This window comes from Coturnix japonica, chromosome 8 (assembly GCF_001577835.2).
Source record: "Coturnix japonica isolate 7356 chromosome 8, Coturnix japonica 2.1, whole genome shotgun sequence".
Taxonomy (NCBI): Eukaryota; Metazoa; Chordata; class Aves; order Galliformes; family Phasianidae; genus Coturnix; species Coturnix japonica.
In genome coordinates, this window is record NC_029523.1 from 22,866,506 (window position 1) to 22,890,250 (window position 23,745).

Below are 23,745 nucleotides of genomic sequence, written 5' to 3' on the forward strand. Positions count from 1 at the left end.
CAAATCAGTACTGAATGCAGCAGAAAACCTTCTTGCCTCTCTTGTCTGTGCTGTTCCTTTCTGCCTGGAAAAAAAACTTTCATTGCAGTCCTTTTGTGAAGTCCCATTTTCCACAGTGAACAGCCAAGCAGCAGCCAGCGTGTGTCGTGGGAACTTGACCAGTAAGAGACACTTAGAAGAAAGAAGACTCCAGGACTACACAATATCTTGATAGTTCAGTTGATTGGAGTGATCAGTACTAATGCAAATGAGAACAAAATGCAAAGTTTTGGGAGCTTTTGGGCAAAAGCAAACATTGCAGTTTCCCATGAACTCTTTTGCTCTCTGATGGAGGTTGAGTTATACCCGAAATGTTCACATTGCTTCCTCTTTTAAAGACCTGGGTAGCAATGTTGACCAAGTATTGGTTTTATGATTACAATGAATTTTTTGTTCTTTTTGCTCAGGACAAGGAAAGAGTGATAATGGAGGAAGAAACCTACCTGAAGTCATGGGTGCCCTTGGAATTAATTATTACAGTCAGGACTTTTTTAGGAGGGCAGCTGGGTACATAACAATGCTTTCTGGCATTCAAAGCCGTGACTATATATAACCTTTCATTAAAAATGACTTTTCCTCAGCATTCAAAGAAGAAACTAAACTTCAGGTGCTGATTCCTAGATGGAAGAACAGTTTCCAGTTATTGTGAACTATAGAACTCCTCCATCATTGTAGCTTTTATCCAAAGGCCACTGAAGTCTTCAGCTCTTCATGACTGTGGCTAGCCCTGGGCTACAATATGTCTATGTAGAAAACCTTGTCTTGACATTTTCTTTGAGGCTTGGGTTTTGCTACCATTTTACATATTGAACATGACTGAGGTTTCGGTAATTGTTCCAATGGTGAAAAGCAGAAGAAATTTAGCTCACCCAAACAATCACTGTTGTCTGATGATCTGGATTTGATTTGGGGACTTTGTAAATCACTGACAATCAGTTCATATCCTTTACTTCAGAAGCAAACCCTATAAAATGCATTTAATGTCCCACTGGGTATTGCTCACATTTAATTCTGTGCTTATTTTTGGTTACAAACTCAGTGGGAATCTGCTTAAACAAAGCTGCAATGAGCATGCACGTGTAGACACAAAAAGGTTGCCAAGCAAACCGTGCCAATCTGGGTAAGTCTGATGTAAACATCAAGTCTAGAGAAAACGATGTAAATACAGAAACCAACTCTGATGTCAAAAGAGATCAAATGTTGATAAAATTGCTAGAACCAGGGAGCCAAAAAGAGTTTGTGTTAAACTTGGATAGTGGTTGACAGCGATATTGCTTCTTGAGGCTGTATTACTACTATACATCATGCAAGTTGCAAAGGAGCATGCCCAGAGCATCCAAGGGTGCCTAACAATCTCCTCCCTATGCTTCACTGTTTTTCTTATTAGATTTTGAATGCATTATCTGAGATCTCTGTCACACACTCCGGTGGCCCATTGTGTTGATCGCTCTGGTTGCAGGAGTGCTTGGTTGGATCCTAATTTGTCTTGAGGTTGCCCTGCCAGCATCTGCATGTGCTCTGTTCTAGATGGGAAACACTTAGCCTTATTTCTGGAATATAGCAACAAAACCAAAATAACTTCTTTTTTTTGAGCAGAAAGTGAACTAACAAAAAAAAGTTATTCATGGGAAATGATTTAGAGTGCAGAACAATATGTCAGTTCCTAAACAGGTTAAGGTCAGTGGCATGAAGGAAATAAGTACCATGAAAGAGCAAATCTGCTCTGTGGTTCCTGTGGTGGGACAGATCTCCCACAGCTTGTGTCCTTAGCTGCCTCTCTCTGTTCCCAGAGCACTGTCTTATTCCACTTGACTTCCAGGACTGTCTGCAAACCCCTTCCAGAAGACAACCTTCATCTGCCCCAGCATGTAAGAGGCTTAAGCTGCCGGATGCTTCTCCTCTGGCTCCGTGGACAACTATGTGTTAATGAATGTGTAAGATTAAGTTATGGCTCAGTGTGCCTGGAGATCTACCCAGAAGAGTGGACAAAGATGCTGCAGTCCTGATGTTACCATACAAGGGTAATCACCAATTCTGGTCCCTCTGCAGACCCCCTTCCATTTTCCCCACCTTGGATCATTCAAAGCTGGGGGCTGCTTCCCCCAGCTCTCACCACGGAAAACTCTAGGGTGGATGTTCTTTCATATTTCCCCCAGCTGCCCCCAAAAGGCACAGAAAAGCTCTGAAATGAAGGAAGTTATATAATCTGTGTTTTGAATTTTGCTTAAAAGCTTATTAACCCTCCTCCCTTTTTCTTTCTTTTGGGGGTATTTCCTTTGTTTTACTGAGCAGCTGCAGGCTGAAAGGTCCCAGAATTGTAATTTTGGCCTGCAATAGCACCATATACTGTCACAGTGTGTATTACATATCCAATAAAGGCTGACTATTGTGTCCTCTGGGCACACTTTAAAATAATTGCTTGTAAAAGGACATACTTATCTCAGCTGCACTTGGCTGAGGGACCAGAATCAGAAAAGGTTCCCTGACTTCCCAGACCACAAAGTCTCCTTGTCCTCCTCCATCGCTTTCACCCTCCATCACCCCTGAAATCAGCTTTTCCCAGAGAACTGCTCAAATGCTGTATCTTCCCCTTCAGCCTTGCTCATGGCAGCATGAAGGTGGTCCAGCATGTAGAGGAGGAAACACCTTGGGGATAAAGGGGTAGCAGAAGAAAGAGTGGGATTGTCCCACCTCCTGTCCCACTGGAGATGGAGAAATCTCTTATTCAGCCTCCTCCTCCATAAGGCACCACTTCTCCATGCATGGAGAAGGAGCAGGGCCAGACCACAATGGTTGTTGTTGAGTTACCTACAAAGACAACAACCCACCATGATAGCTCTCTCCCTTTGGGCATACGCTGTTGTCCAGATATCAAAACTCCAGCATGACACCGAAGAAAAGCAATTTCCCCAACCAGCATGGCCTACAAACACCAGAGACTGTTCCTTTCCCCTTTCCTGTCTTAAATTCTCTGTGCAAACAAGGAACCCATAACCCTTTCTTGGCTATTTCACCCTGTCTCAGAGTGACTATTAAAAATTAGTGACGAGTGAACATCCAGTGCTTTGCAGTTTGGGGTCGCTTCACTTTAAATAAGCATCCAGACGTTCACAGCTGAGTTAGCCAAAGCTCATTTGTCTCAACATTTTCTCACACAGTTTCAGGCACAATTTCTTCTGACCACAGCTGGGAGTATCAGGAGAATGTTCCTCAATGCTTTGGTGCTTTGGTGTATGTTGTTTGGCTCAAGTGATAGCCAGAACTGGAGGTTAGAGGTAAAAACGGAATCAATCAATCTATCTGTCTGTCTATCTATCTGTCTGTCTGTCTATCTATCTATCTATCTATCTATCTATCTATCTATCTATCTATCTATCTATCTGTCTGTCTGTCTATCTTTCTATCTGTCTTTCTGTCTGTCTATCTATTTGCTTATCTAATCTACTCACAAGATCAGTACGTGTTTGAGAGCTGAAAATCCTTGGTACCCAAACTAAAAGTTGGATTAAGTTGGGAATGAAAAAGAAAAGAATCTTTATTTTTAACCTAACATGCATAAACTTATTATAAATCAGAAATTCAGTCCATTTTGAAAGAGGAATTGTGAATTTCTGCTGTTTTGTGGGTTCGTGGGTGTTTTCAAGGCTATCCATTTACATAAAGTAACAGCAAAAGTTTATCTGCTGGCAGCTCATTGCCAGAATTCCAGGCAAAGGCTTACAATATTTACGAAAGGTGTTTCATTGTGAGCTTTCTGTATGCACACATATTAAAACTCAAGAAATGCACATAGCAACTTGCGGAAAATTAATTCTCCTGCTTTCATTCCTGTACTTGCAAGCAATCTTTGCCAGTCCTCTTTCCGTTCCAGAGCACAATAATGCCCATAAAAGACCAGAGAGTGTCTGCTCTGTGCAATGTTTCTGCTTGTTTATAGCAGCAGGGGAGAAAAAAATGGATCGAATTTATTACAGCTGGTGGGGGAAATCTGGTTTTGTCCATTTTACCTGATTGTTGCTGAAACCATGCGTACAAAATAAGTGGAAAGAAACGTACCTGGACAGACATTCTGCTGCTGAGCTTTCTGCAGGGTTTTCCTGAAGTCTGACCTTTGGCAATCATGGCTTTGCTGTGCTTTACAGAGATCTAATTGTTCCTAATTTCCTGTCAATAAATGGTACAAGGTGTGGAGCTGCGCTTTGAATGTTAAATTTCAATCATTTGTCTGACTTAATAGACATGAGTAGTTCTTTCAAATGGAAGTACTTTCGGCACATGTAGGACCTATTTGTATTGAAAATCTATTTTGAGTGGGCAAAGTGATTATTCAGGATGCAGGAAAACATTTCCTACCTATTCCGGTCAATCTCTGGGGAAGCTGAGGGCTCAGGAAATGGACTCTGTAGTCAGGCTGGTTTTCCTTTCAGTGAAAGTTGCAACATATTCCCATTTGCCATTCAGTGATGTTGCCACGTTCTGTCTGAGCCCAGCATGTCACACCCACATGCATCTCAATGGCACACAGATGTCCTCCCACCATTGGGCACAAGGCTGATAAGTCTTAGAAATATTAGGGTTCCATCAGCCGCATCCTTCTCATCCTTCCCAGGATTTGGGGAATTAGTTTTTGAGCAGCTTGCCCATCCATTGCCATCCAGACATGGGCAGGGTAGAATCTGCAGTGAGCTCATGCCCCAAGTTCACTGAGGTAATGGCCAAGATCACATTAGCTCTGCAAAGGGAGCACCGGTGGCCTGCATTGAAGCCTCTCTTGGGGCCCATCTGAATGTCTTCATCTGAAGTGCACAGCAGTATTTCTGCTGGACCCTGTTCTGGCTAGATGCGATATGAAGAGCAGTGTTTCTTCAGGCTGATACTTCAGAGGGGTAATAAAGTCCCAAGGAAAACTGCTTTAGACCCATGACGATGCAATTAAACATTAGCAAGCATTTTCTAACAGGATGCAGGAGAACTTGGCAGAGAACTGTTAGTGATAAGTGATAAATCAGGTCAGATAAAGCAGTTTGTGTGTAGAGTAGGATTTAATGAAGTAACATTTCAGTAAATAACCCTTTATTGAAATCTTCAAGGCAGCGGCCATTAATTCTGCAGTGCTTCCATAGCTGTACTTGTGGCCAAAGTTGGTAAACACTATTTGGGAGCAGATTTAAATAATATGTTACCATATAGTTTTCCCATCCAGTCATGACTCTGAATCAAAGCAATTCTTCCAGTTACAATGGCCTCACATTTAGTATTTTTCATTCAGTTTTTCACGGTGTTCTGAACACTCCAGGCAGGATCCTAAATTCTGCCTGTCCTTTCTCCTGTCCTGAAGCATTCAGTTCCACGAGGAAGTCCATTCATTGCACTCAATATGTTCATTGCAACTCTATAAGTTGTGGACGATGCTGCTTTTCTATTACTGAAAAGTGGCTGTATTTTTCCTAGGAATTAAAGATGTGTATCATAACTTTTCCTTAACGTAGGTTGTGTTTTAATATAATTCAGCTCATAACTAATCCCCTCCTGCACAGATAACATTTTATACTTGAGTTTTGCTCTTTGAGCTTTTCAGCCTTTCAATTCCAGCCCTGGATTCGTATCAGGTTTCCTCTCTTAAATAGTTCTCCTGTCTGTTTTGTATAACTTCCAGTGGTTTGCACAGTATCTTTGTTTCAAAATCTGTTGGTCTGCTCTATTGGGACTACGTACGTCTCTGTTGTGTTTAGTTATCCCCCTGCAACCTGTTAATATAGCATAATGGGTTGGGGAAGATAAAAACCTTACCAACAAAATAATGCTCCTTTCATTACAAAATGGGCCATGGAAAGAAAAAAAGGAGTCTCTTGAAATGAAAAATATTTCAGGAGAAGAAATATCTAGGTCACAGCTTTTCTCAATTTTTGTAATTTAATGCAGCCTGGAATAATTGCTGCATGCATTCCTTTGAAATCAAGTCTTATAATGCTCTTGTTGCTCAATCTCTGTTTTCAAGTGTTCTTGGTACTGTATGTTGTTCTGTTTTCCAAATAATTATGTTGTAAAAACAATAAGCTAAAATAAAATAAGTTGAATCAGAGTTTACCCAAACGTAAAGAAATGTAGCCATCCCCATCAGCCTCTTGGTTTCATTGAGGGAAACCAACTCCGCTTCTGAAGACTTCGCTGCCACAAAACCCCAAACTCTGGAGGAAAACACAACATGGGAGGAGATGGGGGAGATAAAAGACTGATGGAGCCTCAGGTAATCCTGAGGAAATCTGAGGAAATTCAGTAGTGCTAAAAAGACGCTCAGGCTTTCTGCATTGCAAGGGAGATCCCTTTGGAGCAAATGGTGGGATCGTGCACTATTTCCTATTCAGGATTGTGTCTTTATCATTCTGAGAGTATTGTAAGGTGGTTAAAAACCATCTGATGGAGGTGAAAAGGTTAAAGTCTAAGATTCCTCAGAATTACCAGCTCCCATTGATGCTAACTCAGAAATTGTAATGTTCTGGACAGGGAATAGCAGGAGATCAATTGCAACCTGGGCTGCTGGGCTTGGAAAATAGAAGGTGGGCAGTGAATGCATTCAGTTTGGCATAAAAGTATTTTCCTTTCCCTTTAGCTTGGCCTTCTGCTGCTGCAGCATGACAAACCACTGCACACCATCACCTCTTGTGTCCCCAGCTCAGCAGAAAGATAAGGTAAGAACTGAAGAAAAGTAGATGATCATCTGTTACAGGAGAAAATGCAGGCAGATTTTTAGGTCAGGCATAAATATTTGAAGAGGAAGTCTATTAATCTAAAAGATTATTATTCCTCTCTGTAGCTTAGAATAAAGCACTTGAAAAAATCCCAATATTTCATGAATCCTACATGAAAATAGTTGGCTATAAGTAAAAAGTGGAGCTCATAAATTGCTGCTATGTATTCTTCAGTATCATTGCAAAAGTGCCCTTTGAAATGAGTGGATTTAACCTCTTTTCACTTTGTTGCACCTAAGATAATCGCTTTTGAAACTGGAAAAGGAAGAGAACTTAAACTGCTCTACGGAATGGTTACTTATCTTCCCTCTCAACCACTGCTCTCCTCCATCACCATCTGTTTGCATAAAGCCAAGGAGCCTGCTGTTGAAGCCCATAACCTGGGGCTCGGAACTGAGATCTGAGCCATTTCTGGTGCTGTGCTTCCCATCAGTAGAATCATTAAGGTTGGAAAGACCACTAAGATCAAGTTCAGCTGTCAACCCAATGAACACAAACACAAACATATCAGAACACAATTACAGTGCACAGACAGCACAGATTTCTGGTATCCTAGCTCTGTAAGAATAGAATTATTTACTATTTTAATTCTTTGAGGAGTCACCGTGTCCATATTAAGAAGGTATAAATTTGGGTCACCTTTAAGAATATCTCTGAGGTGTTGAAGTTTTATTCTTTGTGATGGTTGTTGTAATTGGATTGCACTTCTGGCTTTTTTTTGGTTGGTTTAGTGGGATATTTTCTTTCCTATTCAGGTGAATAATCAAAATGACCACAAATAGCTATATTTCCATTTGAATCAGCAGAGACATACTGACTTCTGGCAGCAGAACTCTTTTGGTGCATTAGATAGCACAGTGTTGATTAACCAGCTTTCACCCTTTTGCATTCAGCATAGCTGTGCACTGCTGCCTGTGTATGTTTATTTGCAGCTGCAGTGGTCTCACAGAGCATGGCTGGTATGTAGAATCATAGAGTCATTAAGGTTGAAAAAGACCACTAAGATCATCTAGACCCCAAAAGTCTCTTTGTAAGATGCAAGTAACATCAAAGAAATCGATGCAGTCCCCTCTTTGTTAGCTATTAGATTTACAGGAGAAAGTAGTAGAACATTTCATGATCAAAAGAACTTAACCTTTGGTGCCAAGTTTCCAGTGTGGATATTTGCATTATATAATTTCTTCCCATTTATTTGTATTATTTTTTTATGCTGCTATAATTGTTCTTGTCAGTAAATGTGTTTGTTACGGGAAAGAGAAACTTAAAACGAACGTAAGCACAGCTACAGAACATTCAGTAAGGCATTAAAGTGAGTATTCCTGGGAACTGTTTTTGTAGCACTTTCCCAGCAGTACATCTTCCAATGGACAGCTCTACAGCAAGCTCAGGGAGAGAAGGATCCTAGGTCATTTTCCATGGAAATCCTTGTTCATTTAGCCCCGCGACCTGCAAGACTGAATGATGTTTGGCAAGAGATAATTCAATACCAGGGTCTTCCCTGCTAAGGAATATAATTTGGTTGCTTGGTTTATCCGAGAAGCTTTGCCTATCTTTTTAAACTTTGAAATAAGTGGTGATTAAGAGGAGGATTTGAAGCAATTTTGCGTGAAAAAGTGGCCCTTTTCTAAGAGTTAAGCTGTGCTGCCTCTGGGCCTTTGGAAACCTGAGATGACTGCTTACTTGAAGAGCTTAAACGTGCACCTATTCTTGGTGGTAAACCCTGCATTTTCATTTACATTCTTCTGATGAAAAAGAAACGTGAGCCCAGTTGCAAAGAAGGGCTCTTTCCTCCATTTGCAGAGGGAAGCCAGCAAGGCGAAGAGAGCCCAGACTTTTTATGGGGTGGCCACTTCCTCTCTTCAGCACTATGGTATCCCTTTGTGTTCCTAAAGAACAAAGCCTCTTCTCTTTCTCTCACCATCACCTGACGTCCATGTAGCAGCCACAACTGCTCTTATAGGAAATGTATTTTCAGCTTTGTTACATGCTAAACCAAAGATGTTAAAATGGAGAAGTCATCAGTATTTGGTCCTCCAAGGAGATATTAAATAGGTGCTTAAAATTAGATTAGGAAGCCCTGATTCTAACTCAAATTTCTTTGGTTTGGGCCTATTTGGAGGGTTTGGCAGTGAAGGAGTGCAGGCATAGAACAAAGGAGCGTACTTACAGCAAGTAAAATCACATCTTAAACATCTGAGAGGCTTCATTCCAGCCCGGTGTCATAAATTTAAACAAACAATGTTGTTACAGATTCATGCATTAAATCAGTTTGGCGATCAGAGACCAATACATCTTCTGTCACCTGTATAATCACACAGACAATTTATAGTTGCACACGGTACTTTACCAAGAAAGGCAATGACTTACTGAGCTTTATTATATTTCATTCCTACCAAAGCTCAGACATTGTTCTTTTTTTGTTCTTTTTGTCATGTTTTATGTTATCACCCCACTCATCATGGAGAGATACCACTACGTTCTTGTATCATTCCCCATGGTTCGGAAGAGCTGGCACACTTTGCTCCAGCCAAATCTGCATTGATCAGGCAGAAGACTTGTTTTCCAGCACACAACCTACTCACTGACCTGAAAGCAGCATGTTTCACCTGACCCAGTGTGTGCCCTGATGGCACAATAGGATCTAGGCACCCTTAAAGTGAGCAAAGAGAAACAGATTCCCAAAGAACCTCAACCACCTCACCCTGCAGTGGCACTTAAATACACCTTTTACCCTCCACTGACTCATGAGGGACCCCACGTTTTCTGTCCACCACACAGACATCTTCATATATGGCTAAAGTGGGGGGAGGTGAATCCATTTTTAAGGATCTGCCTCATTCATCACGTCATCCAGTTTTAGTTGTGTTTCCTCCAAATCTTAATTCTTCTGGCTGCTAGTGGGTTAAGTGGAAATGCACACACTGCTAAGGCCGCAGGTTAGTGCTCTGAGATTTGGCAGGATCTTGCACTCTTCTTATGTTATTCTATAGAAATAACTTCACTGTTTGCTGGAAAAGGAAAACAAAACAAAACATCTGTTTTACTCTTCCTACCAAGAACTCCATTCATTAAACCCTGCTAAAGCTACTGAAGTGGGAGACCATCACAATGGGAGAACTTCTGTAATGTCTGAAAGGAATTCACAGCTTTGCTGTACCTGGGAAGAATATGAGTCAGCGTATTTGGAAAGCACAGAGACACTGGGGAATAAGATTTGCAAAAGGCAGTAAAGAGATGTCAAAGAGAGCAGATGGATTACGCTGAGTTTTGCAGATGGAAGCTGCTCCTCTGTTATCTCCTGAACTCAAGCTGTTGCTCTGAGATGTGTCTTCTAGCACATATTCTGCTGATGCAGTGGTCATTCACATGGGAAGCATTTTGGTCCCATCTTAACATGTCCAGCATTAAGCCTGAGCATCCTCATGGCACCATCCTTGGAGGCAATACTTAATAAAAGTAACTGTGTGGAGCAGGATCTTCTGCAATGCAGATAGCAGCTGCTCTGTGTGGAGCAGTAAAACAGACTTTAGGTCCTTTTGTTGAAACTCGGATGCAGTGATGCTTCCACTGACCCCAAAGCAGCAGAGCTCAGGTCCTCCCCAGCACAGTGCCACCAGGAGCACGAAGACACCACTGAGCTGCCTCTCTCAGTGATGTTTAAAAGGAGGACATGACCCAGCCAAAATATTTCTCCCATTCCCTTTGCTTAGTACCGAAGTGCTGTGCCCCTAGAAATCACATGGGAAGATTACAACCAGATTTTCACATTGCAGTGTGTTCTGTTTACAAATGGAGACCAAACTACACTACTAAATCACAACCCCTCATTAGAGGGAAAGGGCTGAGATGACTAAGTGCCATGCACTGTGTGGATGAGCTGGACTCACCATGCTGTGCCTCAGCTAACTGGCACAGGACCCAGTAGCGTGGGTATCCACTGTCATTCCATGCATAGAAACTTGCAATTGTGTGAGTATTTATTTCCCCTCACTTCTTATTCAGCTGGTGAAAATGCACAGATGAGAGGGTAAAAGGTTGTGTGAGTTTCAGGATTTTGCCAGCTCCTTGTAACACGCCTCCCTGGCCTGATCAAATGTTATTTTAATAACAACAATAATAGTAATCTTAGCTTGTTGTACATTGAAAAGGAGAGTTAAAGCAAAGGAAGGATGTACCAGGATCCTCCAGCAAAGCACAAGACATTGAGAGGATCCTCTCTTCTTCTCCAAACAGAAAAGGCACCCTGGGTTAAGCGGGGGCTGCTCACTCCTCCTGCCCACCTTGACCCTTCCATGCCCATTTGCATGGCCATGGCCAGTACTGGGGTTGTAGCAGCCACTGTAGGACACTGTAGGACACCGGGGTTTGGAGATGGTTACCCAGATGGTGCACCAACCTCTGTCCACCTGGCTTGGCAGTTTGTTAGGTGCTCCACTGAATCTTCCCAGTGTATTCTTGGACTGTAAGTGTCATGCTTACCCTCAGGAGGCTTTGTTTGGGCTTCCTTTTCCTACTTGCCAACACATTGCATGGGCATTTGAGTAGTTACCCAACCATAAAATAAGCATAAATGTTTTCTCAACAAGAGGAAGAGGAAAGACTGTGACTGTGGGCAGTAATCATATTAGCATACCAGGAAATTAGAGAAAAATGAAAAAAACATTGTTGTGTTAGTCACACACTGCTGGGTTTGTCCCTTTCTTGACACACATGATTAGACTCCATTACTGGTTTGTAGATACCTTAAATCTAGCAGGGAATGACTGCAGTACGGACATATGGTTAAGAGAGTAAAACAGTCCAAACCTTTCCAAGCATTAGCTGAATTTCATCCAAAATTCCATTAAGATACATACTGAAATAATGTGGAAAAAGAGGAGGCTTTTTTTTTTCCATAGCCATTTATGTGTTCTTTGGTGTCTTAGTGTCATCACGAGCCTTAGCTCAAATCCCTCCAGTTCACACACTCGGCACAAACTCTGCGTTGACTTGGTGCCACAACTGAGATCTATTCAGGGAACTTTAATTTCATGGACCCTCAAACCTAACACTTCCAAATTAACACCAATTGTGGTTAGTCTCTTCATATGCACTCTCTTTAGATATCCATTTCTGGCTGCGTGCAACTGCCGACAGGAAAAATGTGTTAGAATGATTTAACTCTAACCTCACCCAAGTGAAAGATGTTTCAGATCATCGGTACATTGATGGGGGCCTGGACACTGATGAGTAAATAGGGGCAATTTGGAGAAAAGCCTCTGCTGCTGTCATCCCTCAAGCCCAAGCCCTGATCACCAGGACTGCAGTGACTGGGCTACATCACAAACCAGCTTCACTTCCCCAGATCCTATTCTGGCACCTTTAAAATGCCAAAAGGACGCACCCTTCCTCCTAAGCACCTCAGTGGAAATTACACAAAGCAGTTCGCTATGGGCTGTGACGTCTTCAGAGAAAACTAGGAGGTAGCTGAGTCATTGCTTATGTTGTTAACTTCCAAGAAATCCTCATTGGGTGAGCTGGTAGTGGTTCAGAATTATTTGATTTCAAGAATCTGTTTTTTCCTGTTTTTCTCTAAGATGCACCTCTTGGACAACAAGAAGAATAACTCCAAGAGAGTCAGATGGCATTTGGTCATCACGCAGATACACAAAGATTTAAGTATCAAACTTGTTTTGAAAATGAGGTGAGCTGGGAAAATACACTGCAATCAGTCTCTGCTCCCCACCTGGAAGGCGAGGAGACATTGCTGCATCTGTGTCTGATTTGTGTGTGCCCCAAGAAGGAAATTGTGTTTCTGAAGGGTTTTGCATTCAGGTCAAATTTGCTTTTTTGTTAATTCCAAGCTAGTGAAATTTTGCTGGAGCTCCTCTACCAGCCTTGAATGCTGGGTGCTTCCAAATAGTTTCACCTGCAGGCCAGGGAGAAAATGGAGTAACTTATTTGTTTTGTATTTATTTGTTTCTATTTTTTAAACCTATTTTGTCTCCCTTTAATTTGGAGATGCCATTTATTTCTTTTCTTGCCCGAAAGAAGTGACTTCAACTTTGTTTTCCCTTTTCTTAAAGACTCTGAAAACGGCAATCAAAATCTGAACGTTTTAGCGGAGCCATTAACTTACAGTCATATGAAAGAGATCAGCCAATCTGACATGGACGTTTTTTTCCCCTGGTTTGGCAGCTAAATTAGAAAAGAAAAATGGAATCATCCTTTGCACAGCTCTAGATAATGTGTTTCAAAAATAGTCCGAGGGGATACGCTCACACAGAAACAGATTCTCTTTCATTTTTTTTGAGCCATCCAATAGTGAGGGGAAAAAGAGACCAGAACCTCCTCCAAGTTTCCTCTGCTGCTCCTCTTTGAACAAGGGGAAACACATTTCTGACCACATTACATGTTTTAGTTGGACACCACTAAATGCAATGCTTCTGCTGAAATGCAGGACACCACCCCACCAACGTTCAAACTCAGGCAACCAGCCATGATTATTTGTAAAATAAAACAAATCTGAAAGCTGTCATAAAAGCAAATGCAATGGTAACTTGGAGTATCTGCCTGGTTGGAAAGACCCTCCTGCATCATTTACCCTAAGATTTGCCTTCCCATTGTACAATGGCTGGAATGTAGGTGCACAAGGACTTTGGCTAGGGATGCTGGGTGTCCTGCCTTTCCTCAAGCTTCCTGCATGCACCACACTGTGTTCCACTGAGATTGAGTCTCTGGGGGAAAATCATGGCCCTGATGCCTCTTAATGTAGGGACCGTTAACTACAGGTTGTGCATTAATTCTTTAACTCTTCTTTTCCAGTGTTCTGTTCTACTTCATTTCAATGTAGGAATCTGATATTTTATATATTTCTTCTTTTGACATGTGCGGACATTTCTGCCAAGCCCACAGCAGATTCTATTTGCTGTGAAATACTTAATTGCATTTGCACTCTCTGGTTGAAGCAAGCTGCTGTCGGCCTGTGATGTTCCCATATCTATCAAGCTAGATCTATTCAACTAGCAGAGCACCTAGGGATGCTGAAGCAGGGATTTGAACACCCTGGAGGCATTCAAGGCCAGGCTGGATGGGGCCCTGTGCAGCCTGATCTGCTGGGTGGCAACCAGCCCTCAGCAGGGGGTGGAACTAGATGATCTTTAAGGTCACTTCCAACCTAAGCCATTGCATGATTCTATGGTTCCATGATTTCCTGCTTTCCCTGCCTCACATCATCGTCTGCCACCACATCAGTCAAGCATGGCTGTGTAACTGGGTGGAAAAAAAAAGAAAAAAACATTTTAAAAAAGGCAACAGCAAATATTTGTACTTTATTTCACGCCCGGGAGTTGGTTGTACCTGAAACTTTCTACCCAGGTCTGGTTTGGACAACAGAGCATGTTTTGTGCCACACAAACCTCCCTGAGACAGGGAAACCATCTGCTGAGGCCAAGAGGATCTGGGAGAGCAGTGCTGCATCACCTGCAGCTGCCCAGATGCCAACCACTGTGACTACAACTGGTGCGAGGCCAGCACTAGTCCAAATGAAGTGTGTGAACCCACCCCACACCTCCTCGCAGCCAGTCCTACAAAATCCTCTTTAGGTTTGAACTCAAATGATGGTTTGCTCTGTAACCAGAGCTGAAGCAGCGTTGCCAAAACTCAAAGCTTAGCGCTTAAAGAAATGTTTCATCCCTCTTTTCTTTCTCCATCTGGCTGGTGGGAGGAGAACTGCCTGGCTGCAGTTAGTGCTGGCAGCAATGAGGGGCAGTTTCTTCATGGGCTGTGTGAAGCCCCGCTTCCCCCACACACTGGGAATCAAAGAGCCGGAAAGGCTCTTGGTGCTGCCAGAGCCAACCCGCGCACGGCCTTCCCTTTGGAGTTGCTCAGTTCCTGTGCTTTTTTTGGCCCCATCCTCTGCTCCTTGCTGATGCTCGTACGCTGTGGGCACGCTCCAGGATTTCTATCCACAACCATGACCACCAGGCTCTTGTCATCACCTCCCTGATGGGCCAGGGCTTGTGGTCCTCATGTGAGAAGGTCATAGAAGCATAGAATGGCTTAGGTTGGAAGGAAGCTTAAAGATCATCAGGCTCCAACCCTGACACTCACAGGGACAAAATCCCAATGCAGAACTATAGTGCGAAACTCATGAAGTGATGGGTGGAATCATGGTGAATCCCTGGTGCTTTAACTGACGTGCACCAAATCATGCACAATGTTATTCTGAATCATGAAGATTGCTTCCAAGTATGCCAGTCCTTGTTATAGCTGTGACTACAAACCTGTGTGTGGGAGAGACTGGCAAAAGAGCAGCTTTTGGATAAAACCTTAGCAAACTCATTGCAGGATAAAGTAGGGTAAGGTCGTTCTTACAGGCCACATTTTGCAATATGTGACTTCTGGATCAATTCAGACATGCATGTATTTCCATTACAGCCAACATAACTACATCCCACATATATCAGTGGGACGTTTACCTATTGGCAACAGATGCCAACAAGAAAAAGCAGTGCTGCACTGCACTCACAGTACACAGGCTCAGAGAGTCCATTGACCATGGGATGCTCTGCCCCTGGCACTGAGCTTTGGCAGCAGGGAATTGGCAGCTACGGCTCAATTAGGCAAGTCATGCTGTTGCCTTCACAGCACTGTACCTTCAGTAAGACTCATTCTGTTGTAACTGGTGAACCAACTGTTCCATGGGTGTCATGCTGCATGTATTTAAGAATAATAGCATTTGTATGACTTGGAGCTTCCTCTCTGAAGGAAACAGATCCAACATAATTCTGTGTATATATGGCTGCTTTAAAAAATATGCTTATGTATGCTGTAAAAATAGAACATTTTTCCTGGCCTTAAAGATGTGAATTTGTCTGAAGATGTTGCTGTTACATGAAATTTCTGAATCCTTTTCTGCGGTGGAAAACAAGGAGATTTTAATAAGCTCTTGATAAAAAAAGTATCACCAGAGTTGTCTGCAACACAGAGCTTTGCAACTGTTGTTATTCACATCACCAAAAGTTTGAAAGAAGTGGTGTGCAGGGGTGTGGGAAAAAGAGCTTTGTGGTTTTTGGTTACATCTCTGCCTGTGAATCACTTTGCAGTCTTGGGCAAGTGGCTTAACCTCTTTGGGTCTCTATCTGTTCAGCTGTGCAGTGAAATGAGCAATGTTCCATGGACCTCATTCAAAGAGGTGCTTGAAAATACCATGGGAGCTAAGAATTCCCTGAGGGAGAATGGTACATAGTTGTAATACATATTTTAAGAATATTGTAGGCCTGTAGCTAGTGGTGTTCCTCAGGGGTCAGTATTGGGTCTGGTCTTGTCCAACATCATCAGTGACCTGGAGGTAGGGATAGAGTGCACCCTCAACATATTTGCTAATGTGAAGGTGGGAGGAGTGGCTGGCTCACCAGGAGCTGTGCTGCCATTCAGTGAGACCTGGAGCATTGGGTGGAGAGGAATCTGATGAGGTTCAACAAGTACAAGTGTAGAGTCCTGTACTCAGTGAGGAGTAACTGCACAGTACAGGTTAAGGGCTGACCTGCTGGAAAGGAGCTCTGTGGAGAAGGAGATGGGTCTTCTGGTTGCCAACAGGCTGACCATGAGCCAGCAGTATGTCCTCAGGGCCAAGAAGGCCAATGGTATCCTAGAGTGCATTACAGAGAGCATTGCCAGCAGAGCGAAGGAGGCGATCCTACTGTCAGGAACCATCTTTAGCAGGCAATTGGACTCAGCGATCCCCAGAGGTCCCTTCCAACCCCTACAGTCCTGTGATTCTGTGACTGTGATTATACTGGCTGGAGTATCACAGCTTTTTATACTTCTAGAAATCCAGATGTGCTACATGAAAAGGGTGTTATTGTTACATACGTATGGATTTTTCTTCCTCAGAGGCAAACAACGGAACATCTTCCAGACAGGGACCAGGATCCTGACAGCCTCATCAGGCAGACTCCCATTGAAGCCAGCTAGAGCTTTGCCTGAGCTAGAATTTGGCTCTTGGTGAATTATCCAACACAATCCATTGACTCTTTAACCCATAAATTGTCAAACTCAATTATTTCCAGCAAAGCAGATGACTGAACACAAATAACCTGGAAGATAAGGTACTCTGGCTCCAGTTTTAAGTAAAATTAAAGTTTGCTAAACACAAGCGTTACAGTTACATAAATAACAAAAGAAGAAATCACCACTGAAGCCAAAGACTGTTTTTCTGCAAAAACAGAGAGGATCAATTTCTCCAGTTTTGTATTACCAAACTTGGCAGTAATTCACATTTGAAGTATAATGATGTCATCTGGTTGGCCTTTTCCCATCGCAAACAGTAAATCTTAAAATCTGGAGAGATCTTTTATTTGGTTATTCATATTGTACTGCACCAAGGGGTTACAACACATGTGCCTGGGCTTATTAAAATCATCTGGAAGAGAGGAGCTCATTTAAAGGCGCAGTACTTGAGACAACTCTGTTTTTCCTGGAGACTTCTTTTCTGATGTCAGCTGCACCTTCAGCCATAAACTCACCACCACTGGTGTCTCAGTGAGAGAGTTTCTTTTCTGGAGTGGTTTTTTGTAGCATCTGAATCATAGAATAATGGAATTATAGAATGGCTTGTGTTGGAAGGGAACTCAAGCATCATTGACTTCCAACCCCCTACTGCAGGCAGGGTTGCCAACCTCTAGATCAAGTACTAGATCAGATTGCCCAGGACCCCATCCACCCTGTCCTTGGAACACCTCCAGGGATGGGGCATCCACAAGCTGTCTGAGTAGCCTGTTCCAGCACCTCACCAACCTCTCAGTGAAAATCTTCCCCTCATATCTAATCTTAATCTTTCCTCCTTTAGTTTAAAACCATCCGCCCTTGCTCTATCACCACCTACCCATGTAAAAAATATTCCCCTCCTGTTTATAATCTTACTTAAAATAATGAAAGGACTTAATGACATCTCCCCACAGCTCTCACTTCTCCAGATTGAATGAGCCCAACTTCTTCAACCTGTCTTCATAGGGGAAGTGCACCAACCCTCTGATCATCTTCATGGCCCTTCTCTGGACCCTCTCCAAAAGCTTCCATCTTTTCTGTGCTGGGGGTCCCAAACCTGGACACAGTATTCCAGGTGGGGCCTTAGGAGTGCGGAATAGAGAGGGCAATCACCCTGCTGGCCACTTCTCTTTTGACAGAGCCCAGAATACCAATGGCCTTCTGGGCTGCAAGTGCACACTGCTGGCTCATATTAAGTTTTTCATCTACCAGGACCCCTAAGTCTTTCTCAGCAGGGCTACTCTCAAGTAGTTCTTCTCCCAGTCTGTACACATAACTGGGATTACCTTTGCCCCAGTGCAAGACCTCGAGCTTTGCTTTGTTGAACTTCATTATGTTCACATGGACCCACCTTTCAAGTGTGTCGAGGTCACCCTGGACAGCATCCCTTCCTTCTGCCATATCTAGAAACAGATACTCTAACCCATGGACTTGCATCCATCATCCAACAAACAGCCATGTACTATCTTTCTTCTTTAGGGAGGACTTAAACCATCATGATTAATGTCTTCATTGGCTTTTGAATGGAAAGTTACAACCTCCTGGTGCTTAAATTCACACAAAAAAAACCCCACCATTTTTGAGAACAGGCATGTTGTTTTGCTCTCACCAGCCAGATCTCTTGCTCTCACGGCCAGTTTCATCACAGCTAGGCCACACATTTGCTGTGGTGCAATGAGCAAATAGCAGGCTGGACTTCTACAGGGCCTACCATGCTTTCAGCTGGGCTGCTCCACCCCCCCTGTCCCAAAGTTCCAAAGGCTTCTTTCTCCTCCTCATTTTTGTTTACGTTCCTGAGGTTTACGTTGTTTGGGGTTTGGTTGAGGCTGCTGGCTGTTTTTCTTGGAAAAAGCCACAGTTGAGTGCAGGATGTCCTCACTGTGCTTCTTCGTGGAACATTCCCCTGCTGGAGATCACTCTGTGTCTCTTAAAAACATGGAACCAGCCCAGCAGGACCAAGCAGCCTGAATATTACGACTGGTGGATTCTTTGTTGTAGATCCACACAGCACCCAGTTATAACAAGCTTGGTTATCAGGAGAAAATTCATCTCGGAAGGAGTGGTGAGGTATTGATACAGACTGCTCAGGGAGGTGGTGGGGTCACCATCCCTGGAGATATTCAAGAAGTGGAGATGTGGCACTGAGGGACACATCTGCTGGGCATGCTGGGGATGGATTGACTAGAAACCTAGTTAGACTAGATGATCTTGGAGGTCTTTTTCAACTTGTATGATTCTTATGTCTGTACAGAGTATTTTCTCCATTTACTTAGCATTACAGCATGTTTGCACTGCTGATCTTTGCCCTGACTTCTCCATGATCCCCTCTGTGTTGGCTTCTTCCAACCTGAGCACAGAGAAGTTTCTCTGGTTCATTAAATCTCCTCCTGGTATGAGAGAAAGGCCCATTTTGTAACTTGGCCAGGTAGGAAAGTTTAATGTTGAAGTACCCTCATGAAACTTTGCTGAACTCTTCTGCAGAGCTGCGATTGAAATAATTCCAGCCAATTGTGAACTCTCAACAGCAGCTTATTAGATAGCACAGCAGAGATTGCCAGGTACATAAAATCATCCCATAGCTGGGATTAGAAGTGGAAAAAAACCCCAAAAGCACCCTACACATTTTTTTTCTCGTATCTGGAGAAGGGAACAGTGGCCAACACCTGAAATTGTAAAACAAACTCATTTGAGAAGGTCCTTTAATTCTTTTCCCCAAGTGTTTGGCATGATGTGACAGCTGGAAAAAGCCAGCTCCAGCTTGAAATCAGCCAATAGTTCCTCACATTGAACACCACCATGAAAGCATTTCAGCTTCTGTGATGGGTCACTTCAATGGCACTGGATCAGGGCATTGGATGAAACTGTAAGATCTGCCACCAGAAGTCTCACTCAGATCATTTCTTGACCTTCTTCTTCATTTTCCAAGTGTCTTTATGCTGCAGTGCTCATTAAGTAGTTCTCTGAATATATTTCTGTCCACAGGAAGGATTCCTATATCATTCACACACAGTTTGGGGGTTGGAGCTGGATGATATTTAAGGTTCTTTCCACCTAAGCCATGCTATGATTTATATCATTTCTATCAATTTAGCTTTATAAATAGTCAAGGGATAAAATGCAGATCCTTCTGCTGTCATAAAGAATCTAGGTTGTCCAAGCTCTTACATTTCAAGGGCTGATCATCTTGTTAGAACAGTACAGTCCCAGTTTTCTATACACTTAATGTGCCATTTAAAGGGCTGTCTCTTTTCTTCCCTTTCCTGCCTGTGAACGTGAATTACTTTTCTGCATAAAAACTATCACAGCAGACCTGCTATGGATAGTATTAAATCCCATCCCAGAGGTATAATGGTCTCATGTGTCTTTGTACCCCCCATTGCAGCCTGTAGCCTCAGCCTTGCTTGCGTGATAGCGCAGGATAACATCATGCCAATGATGGTGATGAAAACTGTTGTCAGGCTGTCGGTTGCCTTTGTAGCTGCCACGGCCTCATATCTCCACTTCTTCATCTGCGTATGGGATGCAGTGCTCTCCAGCAACCTTAACGTAGTTGTGGGTGGGCCACAGCACAACAAGTCAATGTTAGTAGTCTCAACATGAATGCCAGAGAGTGCAGAGAGAACATGTGCAAAAAGCACTCATGAATTCCCAAAATGGCCGTTCCTCAATGGGAAGCGGGGCTTATAAGTTAAATCACCTTTTCTTACAAAAAGGATCGCCTTTCCATGGGAGGGAAATATTGACATTTTCTGGAATCACTTGAAGTTGTCATCTGACAATGAAATATTTACTAGCCCCAGTTGAAGCCTTCATATATACATTTATATGTATATGAAAATGTAGCAGTGCTAGAAAAGAAAACTCTTCTTGGCTGGTCCAGGCTGATTGCTGTTTGATTCTGTGTCACTACTCCAGTGTCTTTTTCTCAGCATAGAAAAACGGGTTTGATTAATACTGTTGTAAAGGCCTGCTCAATCATGGTGAGTATTTTGGAGTTATGGTACCTGCTTAGTCAAACAGAACGTGCTTCCAATTAGCGTTGGTCTGCTCTGTTTCAGAATAAATGTGTAACTCATTATCAGCTGGTATCACAGGTTTTGAACTGAAATACATCCCAAAGGAAATGTATAACAAATATTTCATATCAGTTGCATAAATCATGGTAAAAGGAGTATTACTCCTTTCTCTCCCCTTCTTGTGATGCTGTATCCCTTAAAGCACTACCAATCTGTGTGCCTGCTGCTGTCTGGATGCTGGGTTACTTTGCCATCAGCCTGAGCTCTGCCTGCTGGTAGGTGTCACTCACAGTCCAACCCATCACACTGTTATGTAAGCAGCCAAGACTTTCAGAAAGAAAGAAAGAGCAATGTATTCCTTTCTGTTTTGGCTGTGGTCACTCAGTCCTAAGGTTCTTATTCTGATCACCTCCAGATTTTTCTGTTTTGCTTAGGAATCCGAAGCAAGTCAAATTTTCCTTCTTCCTCTCTCCTTGGAGCAGAAAAATTCTGTGCTGTTATTTTTAAATGCAGGAAATGCATAAATACTCAGCGCCAGAAAATACGTGTGAGTAGTACGTGACTTGAGTGCAAGAGAGTTGGTTGGCATGGACATCTTTTGAGCTGCTGCAAAAATAGGAAATGCAAACCCCAAAGGGACACTTTTTGATGGCATAACCTGACATCAGGCCATGACACATCCACCTTGGGACTACTGGGACATGCAGAAAGTGCTGTTCCCAACTGTGATGGGCACTCAGAGGCTGCAGGACTGGAAAGCACTGGGTTCTCCTTGAGAGGACAGTGTTGGAGGATGCCTAGGATATAGAAATTGGATAGGAAAGGGAAGAAAGGCTTTAAAAACAGAGTGCTGTTTTTATGAATGTAGGGGAGCTGATTGAAGGGATGCTACACAGACACTTTGTCCAAATCAAAGGCTGTTAAACGCTTGGATGACAGTCAAGTGTCCGTATTCACCGTGTCTCTTGTTGGCTTCTGGCATCACTGCAAATCCCCAAGAGTCCCTGTTATTAATTTATACTTGATTCTTAGATAGGCACAGGCTATTTTGATAAAGGGAGGAGAGCTATTGTGACTTTCCTTCCTTTATTGCCCCACCCAAGATAAAGCAGGCAGGATATTTCACAGCCTACAGTCCGTGCATCGTCTAGCTAAAGGTGCTGGACCTCAGGGAGCAGGCCCCCTTCTGCACTTTCTTCATATCAAAGCACAGAAAAGCTTGGCATTCTGTGATTCCCTCCTCATTCCCACATTGCTGAGTCCAAAATTCAGCTTCAGATCTTGTTATAAAACTTCCTGATGGAAAGAACCTCTTGGTCTATACCTGTTCTCAAGCATCATGCAAAGGAATTAATCTCTGTTCAGTAGAATATTGGGCCAGATTTATTTTTCTAATGCTTTCTATTTATTAGATGCCAATACAGACTACTTATATCCATTCTCTATTCAGAGTAAAGCATTTTTTCTTCCAAATAGTTTCTACCTTTCCTTAATTTTCTCTTTCTTTCTGTCCCTTCTGCAGGGTAGCCAGCAGCAGCCAGTACTGCTTTGGCTCTTGTTTTGCAGCCAAATAATTGATTCTGGGTCCGTAGCAAAGACAGCCTCACAGCAACCTTCAAACCACACTCAGTCAAAATACATCCTTATCCCCTCCAAGATTCTGCCTCTGAAAACCACTGTTAGTGCTGTTGTGGGATGACTATGATACACATCTTTTGAAACACAGGCATTTGGTCTCACTCCTGGCTTATCTCTGTTGTGTCTGCACAGACCTTTGAGCTGGGCTTGCAAAATGGCCTGGGAGCTGTGCTGTGTGAGCTTGCTGCCCATTGCATCCCAGCACAATGCCTGGCAGAGGCTGCAGCCAGGTAGGAAGGAGAAGAGCTTCCACTAAGGGGAGCTGCTGCTGGGAGAAGCCACAGTTGTTCAGTGAATCTGCTTTTCATATATAAGTCAGAAAAGATCTCTAAAGTCCAACCATCAACCCACTCCTGCTGTGTCCACTAACCCTACTAACCATGCCACTCATTTTTATACATTTTCCTTCTGCAAGAACAGTTCTTCTGTTGGGACTTAACCAGCAGACAGAGGAGAAAGATCTCTGTAGACCTGACTTGTCCTTATATGGCCCCAGCTGTAAGAAATACTTCAGATGTTTCTGGTGTTGGTCACACAATATCTCTCCTGCACAGATGGGAAATGGGCTGGGGCTGGGCCAGATCCAGCCTTGATAGCACAGATCCACTTGTATCCTTCTGGGGACTTTTCATTGACACTCACTCCAAAATGTTTTGGTCTCTTCTGGGAAGAACAATTCTGTATACCTGGATAGTGAAAAAGCTGCCCGGACAGTCAGGCCAGGCTTGGCCATAGGACACCAGAAAGATGATGCTTTCATATGTTTTCCCAGAAGGGCTCAGTATCAGAAGGATGCAGAACTGGGACCATGTTTACCCAGGCAGCTTGAGTAAGCTGCTTCCTCCACCACTGCAAACCACTCACCAAGATGGATTAATGCCTATAATAGGGGCACCTGCTCTGTTATCCTTTGAACAGAAAAACAGCCTTAAACCATATGAATAAGCCATGTTGTTTTAATGAGACGTGGAAATTAGTTATCACTGCCAAAGCACAGCTCCTTCTCTTAACGTCCTGTTCTGATTATAAGAACAGTAATTTGCCAGCTCCTAACTTCCTGTTATTAAGCCAATTGTTCAATTTTCAGCAGGATTTGGGATCATAGTCTAAAACTTGGGGGTTAATATTTTCCCAGCACAGACAGAGTCATAGAATCATAGAATTGTTTGAGTTGGAAGGGACCTTTAAAGGTCATCTACTGCAACTCCCCTGCAATTATCTCCTCTTCCTCCTTCTCTTTCTTCTCCCTGTCCTTTCCCTCTCCTCATCTTCTT

General features: G+C 43.0%; 1 long non-coding RNA gene across 1 annotated transcript in view; it reads left to right on the plus strand.

The window, feature by feature from the left end:
- The window catches only part of LOC107317707, a 300,658-nt gene that overhangs the window by 221,376 nt on the left and 55,537 nt on the right, over positions 1 to 23,745 (plus strand). The window contains exon 3 of the long non-coding RNA XR_001556997.2: positions 6,650 to 6,728. This is a non-coding gene — a long non-coding RNA (uncharacterized LOC107317707). The remainder of the gene's footprint in view (positions 1 to 6,649; positions 6,729 to 23,745) is intronic.